Source organism: Pan troglodytes, chromosome 9 (genome assembly GCF_028858775.2).
Source record: "Pan troglodytes isolate AG18354 chromosome 9, NHGRI_mPanTro3-v2.0_pri, whole genome shotgun sequence".
Taxonomy (NCBI): domain Eukaryota; kingdom Metazoa; phylum Chordata; class Mammalia; order Primates; family Hominidae; genus Pan; species Pan troglodytes.
Genome location: NC_072407.2, coordinates 83,653,040 through 83,671,459, shown reverse-complemented (window position 1 = coordinate 83,671,459; position 18,420 = coordinate 83,653,040). Strand labels below are relative to the sequence as shown.

The following is an 18,420-nucleotide window of genomic DNA, read 5'->3' as shown; positions in this document are numbered from 1 at the left end:
GGTCTCTGGGCAAGATGGTTGCCCTGAGTAACAGAAAAGATAAAAAAGGGAAACTAGAGAAGGAAAGTATTGCCTGTGCCAGGGTAGGGAAGGCGAAATGATCAGGGAGGCCAGAGAAAGACCCAACCATTGCAGCGACAATGAAAAGCTCAGGTGGCTGCGGCTGCTGTTGCGAAGGGATTTTTTTTTCCAGCAATCCTATTAGCTCTCAAGTTTCCCCTTTTAGGTAAGAAAAACTCCATGTCCCGAGATCTTGTACATGCCCAACCCTGTCACCCACAGCCATCAGCAAAGAGTGCAAGACAGATGAATTCGAAGAGAATAGCAGTTAACATCTCACGCTGCCGAACCTGTTTTTAACCAAGAGGGACTTTACCGAGAGGGGCCTCCAACCCCCCTAAATCTTAGAAGGGACTCTAACCCTCCTAAGTTGGGTCTCTAACCCAAGGTCTATCAAGCATCCTTGCCTTTTATTAAGAGGGGCCTCTAACCCACTCTATCTTAGGAGAGACTCTAACTACCCTAAATTGGGCCTTTAACCCAATTCCATCCTTTACCTGGGTACCCCACCACTTACCCAAAGTCAGCCAATCAGTGCTGCAGTCTATTTCCTTTGCATTGAGGAGTCTCCTCAGTATCTTCCCTTCTGTCGTTTGCTAGAAATATGTTACAGGACGCCAACACTTACCCAAAGGTAGACATTGAGTCAGGGTTTCTGCACTGTAGTCCCTTCGTAGTCACCAGCAATATGTCACAGGAAAGGAGTCCCGATCCAGACCTCAAGGTTCTTGGATCTTGCGCAAGAAAGAATTTAGGGCGAGTCCACGGTGCAAAGTGAAAGCAAGTTTATTAAGAAAATAAAAGAATAAAAGAATGGCTACTCCATAGACAGAGCAGCCCTGAGGGCTGCTGCTTGCCCATTTTTTTGGTTATTTCTTGTTGATATGCTAAACAAGGGGTGGATTATTCATGCCTCACCTGTTTAGACCATATGGGGTAACTTCCTGACATTGCCATGGCATTTGTAACTGTCATGGTGCTCGCTGGAGTGTGGCAGTGAGGACCACCACTCTTGTCGCCATTTTGGTTTTGGTGGGTTTTGGCAGACTCCTTTACTGCAAACTGTTTTTTCAGCAAGGTCTTTATGACCTGTATTTTGTGCTGACTTCCTGTCTCAACCTGTGACTTAGAATGCCTTAACCATCTGGGAATGCAGCCCAGTAGGTTTCAGCCTAATTTTACTCAGCTCCTATTTAAGATGGAGTTACTTTGGTTCAAATGCCTCTGACACGATGACTATATTATGTATTCATGGTTTTCTTTAATTTTAGGCTGATGGTTTCCAATCCATTATTTGTTCCTCCTTGTGACTGAGTTGTGTTTTTTTTTTCGTTTGACCCTCCACTGTTATTTTTTTTAAATCCCTTACTATTCTCCTTAAATGTAATAATAACAACAAACAATATTTCCAATACAAAAAGAAAAATAATATGCTCAATGTTTCCTCACGTTTTTGATATTTTGCATTACAGTGACTGGATGTAAAGTATCTGCTTGGCAAATGCAAATAAGAATCTGGATTTGATGGGATGTTTCCTGGCAGGGTCAGGCATGCCTGCAGAATGGTAAAATAGACATTCCTCTTGATTCAGGGGATCTGATGTTGGATAACTGAGGAAGTACAAAATGTTTAGCTAAGGACTTGAGGAACAAAGAAAGTTAGTAACAGAAAACCAGAAAATACCATTACTAGCTTATATACCTGTCAATTTAAGTGTGTCTGTTTCCCTTCAGACTCTAGAGGAACGTCATCGTGAGCACAGTGGGAAACTCACGTGTTATTCTTTCTGATTTCACTGACCACCTTGGTCATGTTATCTGGGTTTTCTTAGGCTCATCACAGATTTCACATTTGTAGTCAAGTATGACTGATGTGCCTTAGATTTCCTGGATTCCCCCTACTTTTTCTTTTGTCGGCAAATTAGGTACTTCCTCCAACCATAGCCTTAGGTAAAAAAGAAAACTATTGAAAAGAGCATTAAAACACCTCTCCAATGTAGACAGACACATTAAACAGTCTCATTTATCTTTAAAAATATATGAGAATAAGAGAAAAGACAGAGATTTAAGTAACCATGGCAGTTTTGACTTAGTTAACATTTCTGAGAAAATATCAATTTTCAATGTTTAAAATTCATCATATATGTCCTATAACTTAGAGGCAAATAATAATAATAACCTTCCAATGCATATAGCCACTTACTATTTACAAAGAAGTTTTACAGACATTTTGTATGTTATATCTTCTCTGTAAATTTCTTGAGTTTCAGGGCTCTTTCATATAGATCAGAGTTATTAAGATCTTCACAATGATAAAAATTACTGACATGATTTTTTAAATAATAACTTTCCAATAACCACTCATGAAAATTATTATGAGTTAACGTTTGTGAGATGGTGCAAAAAAATTAGTATTTTAAGCTAGTTTTTCTAATTATCACATTCACAGAAGATTGGCAAGTACTGAAATAAATCTTCTGTGTTCCACTGTGCCATGTACAAGTAGGCACGTGATTTTTAAAACAAATAAAATTCAACTTATTTTACCCTACCTAATAAGACCTTTTTAAATCTGAAGTCTGTAACCCAACTTAATTAGCATAGCCAGTCAGCCACATTCTCATCAGTGAATTCAGTATGTAAGCCTTCTATGTCACCTGCACTCGCACCTATGATTTTGAATAGGATGCCATCTAACATCCTGCCAGAAAGTCTCCCTCTGGCTTGATAATGCTGCAATAATTCACTTTGCCAGCAGTGGTTAAACTACAAATTCATTTAACTATACATCCTTTATTCTATATGCTTTAAATCTATTAGTAAGGATCTGCCTCATGTGAGACTTTGTCAAAACTTTACTGAAACCACTACCTCTTAAAATAATTCCTTATTAAGAGACCCAGTGTGAAAGAAAAATATATTGTTGGCATGATTTCTTGTAAACACAGGTAGGCTTGTATAATCACTACTTTCTTGAAATCTTTACAAATTCTATGAATGCTAATCCATTCTAAAATATTGTTGTAAAGTGAGTGATAAACTTACAAGTTTACTTTTTCTCATCATCAGTCTTCAGGAGACTTTTCTATTCTCTTAATTACTGAGAGGAGTTTTACTGAATCACACCTGATAAACACTGTTAGCTCACGTACGTGTGCTGTAACTATATTCTTATCTCTCATTGGTTTCAGTGTGGCTGGCTATGTTTGTGTTTATATTTACAGTATAAATTAATACTTTTTTGGACACTAAAGTGTGTTGTGTAATTTGGCTTCTCTTAGTTTTTATTAAAAATTATGTCGTTGACCCAAGACCATGAACCCATCTCTTTCATATTCTTGTTTTTATTGTGGGCATGTCTAAATTAGTTTCTTCTTTACTTCTATCAGTTTTATGGTATCAGCTCAATCTGGAATTTAGCCTTGATTTTATATATATATATATATATATATATATATATGTGTGTGTGTGTGTGTGTGTGTGTAATTTTATTTGTTTAAATATTTTTATTCTAAAATTTGTGTCTGTACTATAAAATTGAACTTATACTGTCCATCATAAGTCCAAATAAAGTATTTCAACTTACATTCAGTGAAGATCATAGAATTAAAAAATAGCTTCAGAAAGCCTTGGTATAAATACTATATTTCATAACCATAATATTATTTTATGCAAATGCGAGGACAGTATACCATTGCTAGAACAGTAAGTTATAAACTTGACGCTTATTTGCCTCTGATATTTGGCATTTTGGTAAGCTTTTAAGAACATATTTTGAGACATAAACAGAATAGGCCAGAAAAAGAAAAACAAAACAAGCATTGAAAAGTGAAATAATTGTCATCCCCAAAGAATAAAAATCATAGCATGTTGCCAATAGGTAAAAGTAATGTTTTATGAGTCTATATTGTTAAGTAAAAATTATCTGATTTAGAGGTAGCTGCTACTTAGTTTCTTTTTTTAATTAAAAAAGACAGCAAACTAGAAACACTAAAGTTATGAATTACAGTATTCTAGAAAAATAAAGATAACATATAACAAGTGGATATTATAGTCAATACTGACATACTGGGTTGTTTGTAAAAAATATTATATTACTGCATTCCTCCCTGTGGCTGTTCCCTGGGGACACGTGAAAAGATCTTTTTAGGTTGATGAATATTTAATTTATTTTCAGTGTATCTTCAGTTTGCTGTAGGGAGAGAAGACCCAGAATGTGGGCTAGGGAAGTATCAAGGGAGTTTGAGTAACTATTACATAAACTTAGAGAGATTGAGTACTATATGAATGTGTGAAAACAAATCTTTTTCTCTAAATCTGTCTCTTGCACTCAGTGTTTTCTTCTTGGAAAATACACCTCAAAGCAACATAGTAAAACTGTCAACTCAAAGACTTTTCATAAGCTGTAGGAAGGATATGTTCAGTTTGATTTACATTAAATCTACTCTTTAGGGAATGTTGAAAGACCACCAATATCCTGATTTTGATGGCCTCATACATATTTATTTTCCTTAATCCTCTAAGAGAACACCAATTAGGAGCCTTAATTTAAGGAAACAGAAAAGGCACAAAAGGTTCTGCATGGTTTCAGCATAAGGCCTATTTCACAGGAGCAGAGGGTGAGCATGTGAGAAAAATTTCTTTCGCTTCCTTTCATTTTTATATCTCTCAGTTGTGCATAATTTAAATCTCTTGCTTGGCTAAGCTTTTGTAGAGGAAAACATTGAATAAAATAGGCAAGATTTTTAAAAATCTCAGAAGTTTAGGGAATGAATCTAAGTTCTGATTCTGAACTCAGTACTGGAATTGTCTCTCTGTAGGGGTAGAGGGAACTGAGAACAGGGTCAGAATTCAGATGTATTATAGATGGTCAGAATAAAGTGTTCACACAACATTCTGAGTCATAAGCTAGGAAGTGTGGAATTAATATGTCGTATGAAAGATAGTCTCATAGAGAGGTAATGAAGAGAGTCTGCAAGTAACTCATATGACTGCCTTGCAGAATATTGATATTTGAGTTACCACTTTTTATTTAAAAAAAAGGAAGAAAAAGTGTAGTGCCTCACCTTTCATTTCTTTCCAGTTCACTGCATCTCCCCTCTTTCATTATCATCATGGTTGCCATGTGAATTCCTGACTAGCCAAAAGTGGCAGTTCTAACAGAAATCATGTTGAGAGGTGGATCTTCTTAGTTGTATCTTTTTAACTTGGTTCTTTTTGCAGTAGATTCTGTGCTTAGCACTTCCTGAGCATTACCTATTTCATCTTCAAGCCAGTCAAGGAAGATTGGGTCTATGCTGTTTTCCTTTCAGAGATGAGGACATCGAAACCCTATGAATTTATAAAAACGTTGCAAAAATCCTGATCAGAATAACACAACTTAAATGGTAACTAGTAATCAATATAGAACCAGAATTTAAATGTCTCTTTGTCCTTTCGTCTATCCCCAGCACACTATTTGCTAGTAACTAAACTAAAGCTCACTCTATAGGAAGTGGAACTAAGTGAGTTCATACATTTAAGCTACTCCTAGACATTTTTTCTAAGGCTGGTAAGATATAGTAGAGTATGGTATTTTAATTCATTTACCTGGTTTATATCATCTCTATGCCCAAACTGGGTGGTCTTAACTAAGTTACTTAACCAATGTGTGTGTCTATTTTATGATTGGTAAAACAGGGATAATGATAGTGTCTTCCCCATGAAGTTGGAGTAAGAATTAATTATGTGCACATTTACATAAAGTGTGTAGAACAGTGCTTGACACAAAGCAATCACTTTCTAAGTGTTAGATATAATTTTATGGTTTCCATCTGAACAATTGAAAAAAAATCATATTTGCTAGAGTTTATCTTTTCTTATTTCCTCTTGGGCTTCATATAATTCTTTGTTCTGTAGAGCATACTATGTTGACATGTGCATTCCAACTCTGCAAGGGATGTTAGAGCTGCAAAGAAGACTACAGCATCGCCTCTGGGCTCAGAGCTTGGACACAACTGACAAAACACTTGGAAAAAGTATATAGTGAGTGCTGTAACAAGATAATGAATATGAGACACCATGATAGTAAGTACCCATTCTACCAGAAAAAGGTTTCACAATGGTCGCAACTATTGACCTTGCTTTTGTAGGAGAAACCTGCAAGGTTTAAAGGATATATAAGAGGTATCCGAGGCCCTGAAAACAGTAACACATTTGTAGAGAGACATGATAGCAAACGATCTTTTTTAAGAATAGGTAGAGAATGAATGCAGGACAAATAGGAAGGGTAAGGAAGTATGATATTTCAAGAAGTGGACAATGCCAAAATATGGAGAAACTTCTGTCCTATATTAAGAAGTCATAGTGAGTTTCTACACCAGGGAGGGACATGGGACCAAAAGGTATCTTAGAGCAATAATGGACTGTGACAACAATTTAAGGGTGGCAAAGATGACAATCTTCCAAAAATATATCATCTTCCTGCAATTAAAAGTAATTGGAATTGTTCTTATTGGAAAGAGAAAAATGTTATTATTCTCTCTACCTATGGATAATGTCACGATTCTCTGTGTATGCTCCCAGGGATTCTCTATAGGGAAAAGGACATTAAGGGAAGAATAATTTTGAAACTGACAAAGAACAAGACTCCTCCAAGGAGGTGTTACAGAATTCATCATTAGGGTTACTCAGAACCAGTTTGTGCAAGTAATAAATTATTCTATCCTTTCTCAAAGGCAAGTTATACTAATAACATTCCAACTTTATTCAGATTCTAAAAATCGGTTCTGTGAATAGTGGCACATACTCCTTCCTATGGCTATCCTATTCTCTGTGGCATGATTTTGTAAAAACAATTATTAATGTTAAAATGAAATAACATAAAATATAAAAATGTAATATATCTTGGGGAAGACCTAGATGACTTGAGACTGAAAAAGTAACAGAAGAGAATAAAAAATACTCCACTTTTTACATCTCTAGATTGGCTAAAAATTCCTGTTCCTTGGAAATTGGTGATGTCTAGGTTGATAAATGTTTACTGGCTAATAAAATTGTCAATAACTTGCTTCTTATATAAATGAATGAATATGAATATGTAGAGAAGACCTATAAAAAAACCTTTATACTAACAATCTCTTTCTCTTTTCTTCCTCTTGTCTATCTCTTTCTCCCTTGATCACACTTTCCCTATTTGTGTCTCTCCTTGTCCCTAAAAAGTAAAATGCTCTTACTGAGTAGAAGAAAACTTTGCTCTCAGAATTTGATTTGACTAGGAATCCTGAATCCCATTGACTTTATGTGACTTTGACAAGTCACTAAAAATTCCTGTTTTTCTGTTTCCTTACCTACAAATTATAGGTAACATTTATCTTATGTTTGCTCCAAATAATAAAATTGTATGTTAATATGATTAATTCTCTATCTGTAATATTCAAACATTAATTGACTCTGAATCCTACCTATGTTGCTTAAATATCTAATGATTCTGGTAACTCTTCATAATTTAGATTACCTTGGAAATTCTGAATTAATGTATAATGGACTTGTTCATTAAAATTAATTGATGAATTCTGTATGTGCTTAGGCTTAAAAAAGATCATTTCATAGCAATGATTAGATTATGTTTTCCTGGTGTCTTGGACTATAAATTCCTTAGGACACGAATATTGTAGCCATCTTCAAGATTGTCAAGACATATAGTAAGTGCAAAATATATGCTGAATAAATGAAAAGAAAGTTGACATACAATAGAAGAGACCATTTAGTTTTATTAAACATCAAACATTTAAGCTGCTAAATTTAATGATTGAAAAATTTTAAAAGATAATTTATTATTTAAGTATGTTTCATCATCATACCAAAGTGATGCAGTTAAATCACATCATCTCTTTCAATAACGTTTTATGAGAAATTCAGTGGCATTTCGTATGAAAATGCTTTCTTAACCATTGGAAAATTGTTTTTGTATGGTTTTAATTTTTTTTGTATTGTTTTCAGATATGAGACCAGGACTGCTGTCAGCTCTAGCTAGGGCTACATAAGATTCAGCCCTATATAGAGATCTGAGGCTGACTTTCTGATTCATGGTATAATGAGAAATCAAGATATGATAAAATAGATTGAACATGACTCATTTCCAGATAATTTTAAGTTGAAAGCTAATCCTAGAAGTTCCAAAAATGTCTCTAGACGGTGACATAGTAAATGGATTCCTACATGAATTTTTTAAAGCTATGTCCAGATTGCTCAGTGAAGTACACAGTCATCCGCATATAGAAACTAATCTGTCTTACCTCCACTCAACAAATCCACTTGATATAGTTCAATAAGTATTTTAAAATCACCTACTACATAATGATTCATGTTTTTATTTTTCCACAAGTTGGCTCTTGAGATAATGTACCTCTTTTATCTGTGTTTCAGGTTCTTATGAACACAACGAGACAGTTGAAATAAATGAATTGTTAGGACTCTTCTCACTTCTTGTGTCCCTAAATCCTAAAAGTCTGATTGTTCTCATTACTTTGATAATGTGCTTTTATTGTTCTAAATTTTTGTAAGTTTGAATCCTTTGAAAAATTATTTATCTCTTATTTTTATGCCTCCTCATCAGTACAAGTCTAAGTCTAAGGTCCAAAGTCTTTGTAGTCTCCTTACTATATCCAATTTTTTAATTTATTCAGTTCCTGATTCTTTCTCACATGTTAGTATCCTCATTATACTCTTTGTGAGTTACATAGGTAATGGATATGAGCTGAAGTTAGTTGACCATGAGTTAAACTATTAAAAAAAATTTATAAAGCCAGAGAATATTTACAGATAATCTAGGTCAGTAATTCTCAAACTTTAGTGTGCATCAGATATATAATACATGGTGGGTTTTATTCAAATGTAGATAATTGGACCTCACACCTGAATTTTCTGATTCAATTGTTCTGGGTAGAGACCCCATAGTTGATATTATTAATAAGTTCTCAAGTGATGATAATGATTATGGTCATCACTTGGTCAGGGGACCATATTTTAAGAACTATTTCTCTATGTTAACTTCCTTAGTAAGAAGGAGTAATGGGTGGTCCACATTAACACAGCAAGTTAATATCAAGTGGGGTTTAAAATCATGTCCTGACACAATGCCTTGTCCAGTGTTCTCTTCCATTAAATTAATGCTTCTGAAGGTATATTCTGTGGAACATTACTTAGATGGAAAGTACACGCTCAAATAACTAATTATTAAGCAGGTATCATTGATAAATAAATGTGTTTGTAATTCCATTTGATCAGAATACCTGTTTCTTCATATCTAAATCTTATAATTTAGCAAACCTTTACCAAGTCTTTCATTGCTATTTGAAAAAAAATTTTCCTTAGGTAATTTTCTTTTTTCTTTTGTTGCTTTATAATCTATTCTGCTGATATGCTTTCAAATTGATTTTAATTGCCCTTTTTCCTTACCAGTACTTCTCTCAGGTTAAAACCACAATTGTGAGCCACTGAAGCTGATCTGTTTCTAACTAAGAATGCTCAGTTTTCAACACAATAGTATGTATTTGCCTCCAAGGGTCCTGAAGTCTGGGTAATGAATGAAATCATTGTCCATAGGTGGGCTTCACTTGGCAGGGGGAAAGTCAAACTAGGTATTAGTTTTGTTTTTTTAAGATTTTCTGTATCTGGTATCTGGGCCTTAATACCTTCAGTCAAGAAAGGTGCTACATGAATATCAAAGGATTGAAAAATGGTTAGCATGTCATACCAAAGATAAGATGATTTGGAACCCAGGTGAAGGAATGCCAGGAAAAGTGTTTTCCTATTTACGTTTTGGTAAACTAGTCCTTGTTCTGGGATAAAAAACAAAAATAAAAACAAACTATAAATAATGCCTAAAGGATGCAAAACTCTTTTTGAATATGTAAATTTGGATGGAGAGGAGACAACTAGCTCCATTTTCCTAGATAGAAAAGGAAAGAAAAGCATCCAGGATTTGGTCAAGTCAGGGAGAAAAACATTCCCATACATTTATAAAAGCTGGGCTGTATAATGGAAGACATAACATGTAACTTTTGCAGGCAAATGGACCAATGCACAAATGATGTTTCCAAAATTTATTTGGTTAATACCTGGGCAAAATAGTGGAATATCTTGGACTCTCAACTTTCTCATCTGTGAAAAAGGATGTGAGTAACACTTTTTTTGCAGGCTGTAGTATGGATAGCTCTACTGAACTCAGAAGGAGATCTGGCTCTTGTTTTCTTGCAAACTCTCCAAACAGGACAAAGACTGTAGGAGACTAAACCACCTGTTCTTCAACATTATCTCACCGGGTTAGTAGTATCACCTTAATACGGCAAACATACAGTAAAATGTTAATAGATGCTTTGCTTTATGCTTTAAAAGGTATCACTGGCCAGGTGAGGTGGCTCATGCCTGTAATCCCAGCACTTTGGGAGTCCAAGGCGGGAGGATCACCTGAGATCAGGAGTTTGAGACCAGCCTAGCCAGCATGGTGAAACTCTGCCTGTACTAAAAATACAAAAATTAGCTGGGCGTGGTGGTGGGTGCCTATAATCCCAGCTATTCAGGAGGCTGGGGCAGGAGAATCACTTGAACCCGGGAGGCAGAGTTTGCAGTGAGCCTGGGAGACAAGAGTGAAACTCATCTCAAATAAATAAATAAATCACTGAACTTAAAAAAAATCAAGAATCTTATGATGGATTGCAAAAGCTGAAAATGTCACATATTTTAGGAAAATAATGCCTTTTCTGTCATATAACCCCTGGTCACTTAAACATATTTTTATTTTTTCCATCCAAAATTCAGGTTGTCCCAAACTGTTAAGTAGATGATCTAATATACATTAAATATCTTAGATCAAAGGAAAATGTGGAATGCCCTCTTAGAATTTGATATCTTTATTCGATTTCATAACTTTTCAATAACCTATGTTTTAACTAAGATGTTCTTTAATCTTCATTCTCTTTTTCTCTTGCCTTTTCTTATATTATTCTCTAGTTACATTTCAGTGCACTAGATGGCAAAATAAAGGAACTAGCATTAAATGATTGATTTAGTTACACGTGGGTCTATCACAAAACTTTTACTCTCTTTGTAAAGGATGAAACCTTGACTCTGCTCCTCATGAGTGCTAGGGCTCTAGGACATGTGACCGATGTCTCAGTCCTGCTAAGGGGACTATTTGACTCCAGAATATGGACCTCTGTGTTGGCATCTTGGCCTCCTTACATACCCACACACTTCCTGTAAACTGTGCTCCAGGACTAACAAAGAAAGACCATGTCCCTACATATATCTAAGCTTACTCAAGTCTAAACATCGTAGGGAAAAGATATAGGAATAATGTCACACTGAGGAAAATATAATTGCTATAAAACCTTCTAAGAGCTTTTTGAATCCAGAATTAAACTGGCCATGGACTCAAAGTGAAATGTATATAATATAAATTGGATTATGTGATTCTTTCACCTGAAATTCTTCAGTGACATCCCATTGTTTTTAGGAGGGAGCCTGATTTCTTTTGGTTTTTACCAATTCCTTTATGACTTGGGCTCTGTTGTCTTTCAGGTTTATATAAGACCACTTTCCCATCAACACTTAAGCTCCAACCATGGGGAGTGTCCAACATTTTCTCCTATGGCCATGGTTTCTTGCCTCTGAACCTCTAGTTCAGTTCGCAAAGACTTGCTCAAGTATCGTCACCTAGTAGAAGCATTTTTTTTTAAACCACATTTACCTGGATTAGGTACCTTAATCTCTCCTTGTTTCTTCCATAGTGTGTAGCATTGCATTGTCATTGAGTCTTTACCGGTAATTCTTTTCCAATAGTATGCAAATTTCACACCTCATTCATCTCCATGTCCTCAGAGCCTATTATATTATTTTGCAAACAGGAAGTGCTCAATAAATGTTCAAAAGGAGAAAATGCCTTCAATTATTCAGCGTGAATAATATTTCTTATTTCAGACCGCTCTTCTTTCTATCCTTTCTAACATTTTATTTTTGGAAACTCTTCTCTCCCTCAACATCATTATTCCAAACCGCAAGTCACACTCAAGAATGATATACTGAACAGGCATGGCCAGTGCTAAAATCTAGCTTTGCCATTAGGTGAATAGGCATGCCAAGGACATGCTTGGGCACAAGCAACATTATTATTCTTTTTTTTTTTTTTTTTTTTTTTTTGAGAAGGAGTCTCACTCTGTCCCCCAGGCTGGAGTGCAGTGGCGCCATCTCTGCTCACTGTAAGCTCCACCTCCCGGGTTCACGCCATTCTCCTGCCTCAGCCTTCCGAGTAGCTGGGACTACAGGCGCCCGCCACCACGCCCGGCTAAATTTTTTGTATTTTTAGTGGAGACGGGGTTTCACCGTGTTAGCCAGGATGGTCTTAATGTCCTGACCTCGTGATCCGCCTGTCTCGGCCTCCCAAAGTGCTGGGCTTACAGGCGTGAGCCACCGCACCTGGCCCCAACATTATTATTCTTTTAAGAAATGGTATCTGGCTGGGCGCAGTGGCTCACACCTGTAATCCCAGCACTTTGGGAGGCCGAGATTGGTGGATCACCTGAGGTCAGGAGTTTAAGACCAGCCTGGGCAACATGGTGAAACCCCATCTCTACTAAAAATACAAAAATTAGCTGGGTGTGGTGTTGCGTGCCTGTAGTCCCAGCTACTCGAGAGGCTGAGGCAGGAGAATCGCTTGAGCCCAGGAGGCGGAGATTGCAAGTGAGCCGAGATTGGGCCATTGCACTCTTGCCTGGGTGACAGAGCGAGTCTCCATCTCAAAAAAAAAAAAAAAGGAAATGATGTCTGTTATTTCAGACATAAACAACAAAATAGGTTTGGGGAAAATTAGAATATTGGCTGACTTGCTTACATATATAGTATGGTTTTATATTACTTTCATTTTAGATTATATATAAGGGTAAAAATATAGTTTAATATATAGGGGTAGAGAATCACCATAGTAATTTTAAGACTTGGCATCTAGTGGCCTTAACACAGTTTTGATGTTGCTAATTTATGAGGCTGAACTAATTATTCACCTTTCTATGGCTGAGTTTGATCTTATTTAGTAAATTAGTATAATAAAACCTTGCTCTCAGGGGTTTTGTGAAAAGCAATAAAATGACATGTGTGAGCAAACAGTGAGCAGTTGCTGGCATATATTAGATACTTTTTAAGTGCCAGTATTGATTTCTGTCCAATTTACTTCTACTTTTGTTTCTGAAAATTAAATTTTTAGTCATAAAAATAAGATGGCTTTCACACATTCCTCAATATTCTCTCTGAGTTCATATTTAATGATGACCAGAAGAATGAATTTAGAGAAGGTGTATTTCAAACACGTCAAATAGTGACCATGAAATCTCATGTTGAAATGAATGACTTCCATGTGCACACACACACAGTACTCACAATTTGCATTGGGTTTTTCGTATACTTTAATCTAGGGTATCTCTTTTACTAAGTTTGCTTTCCTAAATGAACTGGTATAGATAATGAAGAGAAACATGTATACTTGACCCCTGAACAATGTTAGGGTTAAAGGTATTGACCCTTTTGCAGATGGAAACCCATGTATAACTTTCGACTCCTTCAGATCTTAACTACTGTTAGCCTACTGTTGACCAGAAGCCTTACTGATAACATAAACAGTTAACACACATTTTCCATAAAATATGCATTATATATTACATTCTTATAATAAAGTAACGTAGAGAAAAGAAAATGTTATTAAGAAAATTATGAAAAAGAGGAAATTTATTTACTGTTCATTAAGTGGAAGCAGATCATCATAAGGGTCTTCATCCTCATTGCCTTCACTTTAGCAGGCTGAGGAGGAGAAAAGAAGAGGAGGGCTTGGTCTTGCTGTCTCGGGGGTGGCAGAGATGGAAGAAAATTAGCATATAAATGAATCCATGCAGTTCAAAATGATATTGTTCAAGGGTCAACTGTAGTTGAAAAATTTCCCTTCTCCCCAAGGAAGCCTAGTTCATTTTCCTGATTCAAAGTGTTTTCTTATTTAAATATTATAATACAAACATTTAAATAGAAATCTATTTTTAAAATAAATAATAATAGCAGCCTTCAGAAATAGTCAAGTTATGGCCGGGTGCGGTGACTCACGCCTGTAATCCCAGCACTTTGGGAGGCCGAGGCAGGTGGATCATGAGGTCAGGAGTTCAAGACTAGCCTGGCCAAGATGGTGAACCCCGTCTCTACTGAAAATACAAAAATTAGCTGGGCATGGTGGCAGGTGCCTGTAATACCAGCTACTTGGGAGGCTGAGGAAGGATAATTGTTTGAACCCAGGCAACAGAGTTTGCAGTGAGCCAAGATCGTGCCACTGCACTCCAGCATGGGAGATACAGTGAGACTCTGTCTCAAGAAAACAAAAAACAAAAAAAAACTCAAGTTATATCTTGTTTTATCTATTTTTAATCTTTTTAAAAGCATTTTCACTTAACTGATACTATGCTTTACATACAATTTAATATGATGCCATTATTTACTCAGTATAATATAGACAATATTTTCATATCTTTAACCACTCTCTTTGCTAGCCTTCTTTTAATAATTTTACACTTTTTTTTGTTTAACTATTTCCTTGTTTAGATAAACTCCACCTAACCTTCTCCCCCTCCTCCCCTTGCTCTACAAGACTAGATTAATTCTCCTAATTATATGTTTCCAAGTGCTCATCCCAGTTATAATAATATATTGTGTAATTTTGCAGTCATGATTATAATGTAACTTCATTAGTTGATGTGATAATGTTTCACGTTTCTCTCTCACCCATACTGAAATATTCATAGTGTCAGAAACTAGGGCTGTCTTCTTTGTTATTGTATCTACATAACACAGGAGAGTAATTTGCTGCTGAAAGGTTTTCTATAAGTGATTGTAAAAATATTTTATCAATCTAAATATGCTTTACCTACATTTATACGGATTTAATTAAAATTCATTCTGATATCTCAGGCTCACTTAGAAGACAGAATAGTTCCACCCTGCGTTTGTTAAGAGATGGATCTGATAGGAGGATAACCAAAAATAATATTGAAATATCTGCCACTTTGATGGTTCTCTGAGCCCAGTCCCAAGGATTGACATATGAAACCTGGAATTAAAGTAGTAGTAAAACTGATAGAGCTGTTCCACTAGAATTCTTATGAACATTTGTTCTAGTACAATTGGTATTGATAACTTTGGCTTAGGAAAAAAAGAAGATCCAAGATTTTTAGGGATAATTATTTCTGGAGCACACAAGACTCTACCCTACTGGGTATCATAAATATTTAAAAGAAACATGAGTGTCCGAAACTTCCATGACATGAGTGATAATTCAGGAAATGCCATTTTGTGCTCTTACTGTGACTTTATACTTATTTACTGCATAGTGTGTCTTATGAAATACAATTTACAGAAAAAAGGATTACAATTGTAAAGTCATAAAATGTCTTCCTTGTAAGATCCAGTGAAATCGGCAGCATCAGATGTTTAGAATCTAATATCATATCTGTCGTCTAATGATTTGCCTTGGAGAGGTGAGTGTGCTGGGTACCACGAGCTTTATCATAAATTAGCCATGTGGATTTGGGAAGCTCTCTGAGGGACTTTATTCACCTATAACATGTATACAATTGCCTTTGTATTAGAAGCTGTTTTGAAGCACAAATAAGGTAATATTTCTAAGCTGTTTAACACTATATAAGGCTAATAGTTTGCTCTTATTTAGAAGTGAACACTTATTTAAATGCTGATTCTACCATTTTCATGGAGGAGCTGCAGTTAGTTTTGCATGCTTGGTTTTAGTACCACTTTACATTTCTATTAACAATACTTATTTGTGGTTAAAATTATAGCTTCTGATCTGTAGAAATGATTGGGCTTCTCTAATCTCATGAGAAGAGTAATTCATTACTCTGATTTGATTGTTTTTATTGTTTGTTTTTAAGTTAGCCTACTTTCAATGCTTGAATTGTGGTTTTTTTTTTCTCTTTAAATATGTATTCAAAGTAAAAGAAAAGTCTTTCTGAGATATTCATCGAACATAGATGCTCTGTTACTGGAAACTTCTAGGGTGAAAATAAACTTTACAAGGTTTTTTTTCTTTTTTTTCCATTCATATAAGTGGATTCCGGTGATCTTAAGTTGAACTCAATGAGGTTGAAGATAGGTGTATCCTCTTTCTGTATTTTCTCAAATATTTCTGAGAAGACTGAGTGTTATATAAACTGAATGTGCCATCATTTTTGGTCAGTAATGGCTGCATAGTTGACTGCTGTGAAGCAATTCCTTCCACTGGCACTTTGGTTAGGTTATTTTTGTTTTCACATTCTTGTCTATGGGTTCTTAATTTCTTTTCCTGAGCTCAAGAGAAAAACCAATTGTTTTGTAGCCAAGCTGGTCTATATCTTTGTCCTATCCTCTTCTATACAATTTTTGAGAGAGAAAATCCTAGTGAGAACAGGATCGTGGTAATTGTGCTGGGTTAGGGGATTCGCTTAGCCCTGCTCTCTGGCCTCAATGACATGATTCCAATCAATAGATTTATTCCAACTTACTACAATACTTCTTTTTCCTTTAGTTTGGATGTAGCACTAATGTTCTTAACTTTGAAATCCTTAAATGTTACTGTGCAGAATCCTTGAATCCTCATATGCAGGCAGCAAGCTGGTAGGTCCACTCAGAGCTGTGTCCAGGATTGGTGCAAAGAGTCAAGGATTAATTATGCTCTACAAGCAGCAGGTCAATGGAAGAAAAAGCACATTTCCAGTTTTAACATCCAAGATGAGGATACTCTGTTTTGTTTTGTTAATTTTATGTGTGTGTGTGTGTGTGTGTGTGTGTGTATAAGTTGACACATACTAAATTATTTTTAAAATATAGTGTGATATTTATAATCATGAATATAATGTGTAATGATTAAGTGATGGTAATTAGCATATCTATCAACTCAAATCTTTATCATTTTTTCAGGTTTATAACAAAATCCTCTCTTTTATTTGAAAATATACAATTAATTATTGTTACTGTAGTCTCCCTACAGTGTTATGGAAAATTGAACTTATTCCTCGTATCCAGCTATAATTTTGTATTTGTTAACTAGTTTCTACTTCTCCCCTGCATCCTTTACCTTTCTCAGCCTCTGGTAAACACTTTTGTACTCTACTTCTCGACATCAACTTTTGTAGTTTCCACATGTGGGTGAGAATATGTAGCATTTAACTTTTCGTGCCTGACTTCATTCACGTAATATAATGTCCTTCAGGTTCATCCATGTTACTGCAAATGACAGATTTCATTCTTTTTTATGGCTGAATAGGTCTTCATTATGTATATAGACCACACTTTATTTTTCTATTCATCTGGTGATGGACATGTAGTTTGATATCATATATTGACCACTGTGAATACTGCTGCAATAAACGTGGGAGTGCACATATCTCTTCAACATACTGGATATATATCCAGTAATGGCATTGCTGGTTCATATTGTAGGTCTATTTTTATCTTTTTTAGGAAACATTCATATTGTTTTCCATAATGGCTGTATGTATTTACCTTCCCACCAATAATATATCAGTTTATTTTTCTCTGCATCCTCACCCGCATTATTTTTTTTTGTCTTCTTAATTATAGCCATTCTAACTGAAAAGAGATAATATCTAATTGTGGTTTTGATTTGCATTTTTCTTATGATTAGAGATGCTGAACATATTTTTATATACCTGTTGTCCATTTTTTTTATGTCTTCTTTGGAAAAACTTATCTGTTCACATCCTTTGCCCATTTTTAAATTGTATTATTTATTTCTGGCTTTGTTTGAGTTTCTTGTGTATTCCAGACATGAGTGCCTTAATTGAATGAATAGTTTGCAAATGTGTTTTCCCATTGTATAGGTTGTCTCTTCACTTTATTTATTGTTTTCCTTGCTGTGCAGAAGCTTTTTCATTGATGTAATCCTATCTGTCTATTTTTGCTTTTGTTGCTTGTGCTTTTGAGTTCTTATGCCAAAAAATTTGCCCAGGGCAATGTCCTGAAGTGTTTCTTCAAAGTTTTATTTTAATAGTTTTATAATTTAAGGTCACACATTTAATTCTCTAGTACATTTTGAGTTGATGTTTGTTTATAGTGAGAGGTGGGTATCTAGTTTCATTCTTCTTATATACGGATATCTAGTTTTCCCAGCACCATTTATTAAAAAGACTGTTCTTTCCCCAGTGTATATTATTGGTGATTTTATCAAAAATGAGTTAGCTGTAAGGGTGTTGATTTATTTCTGGGTTCTCCATTGAGTTCCATGGGTCTATGTATGTGATTTTATGCCAGTTTCATGCTGTTTTGGCTACTATAGCT

The 18,420-nt window shown here is 35.3% G+C and overlaps 1 protein-coding gene across 3 annotated transcripts in view; it reads left to right on the top strand.

The window, feature by feature from the left end:
• Positions 1–18,420, top strand: part of TENM4 (teneurin transmembrane protein 4) — a 3,006,191-nt gene that overhangs the window by 12,692 nt on the left and 2,975,079 nt on the right. For 2 of the 3 annotated variants that reach the window (XM_063784373.1, XM_063784372.1), the window contains exon 2: positions 5,959–6,126. The exons of the other annotated variant lie outside the window; for it this stretch is intronic. The gene's annotated coding sequence lies outside the window, so the exon portion shown is untranslated. The remainder of the gene's footprint in view (positions 1–5,958; positions 6,127–18,420) is intronic. 3 annotated transcript variants of the gene reach the window in all.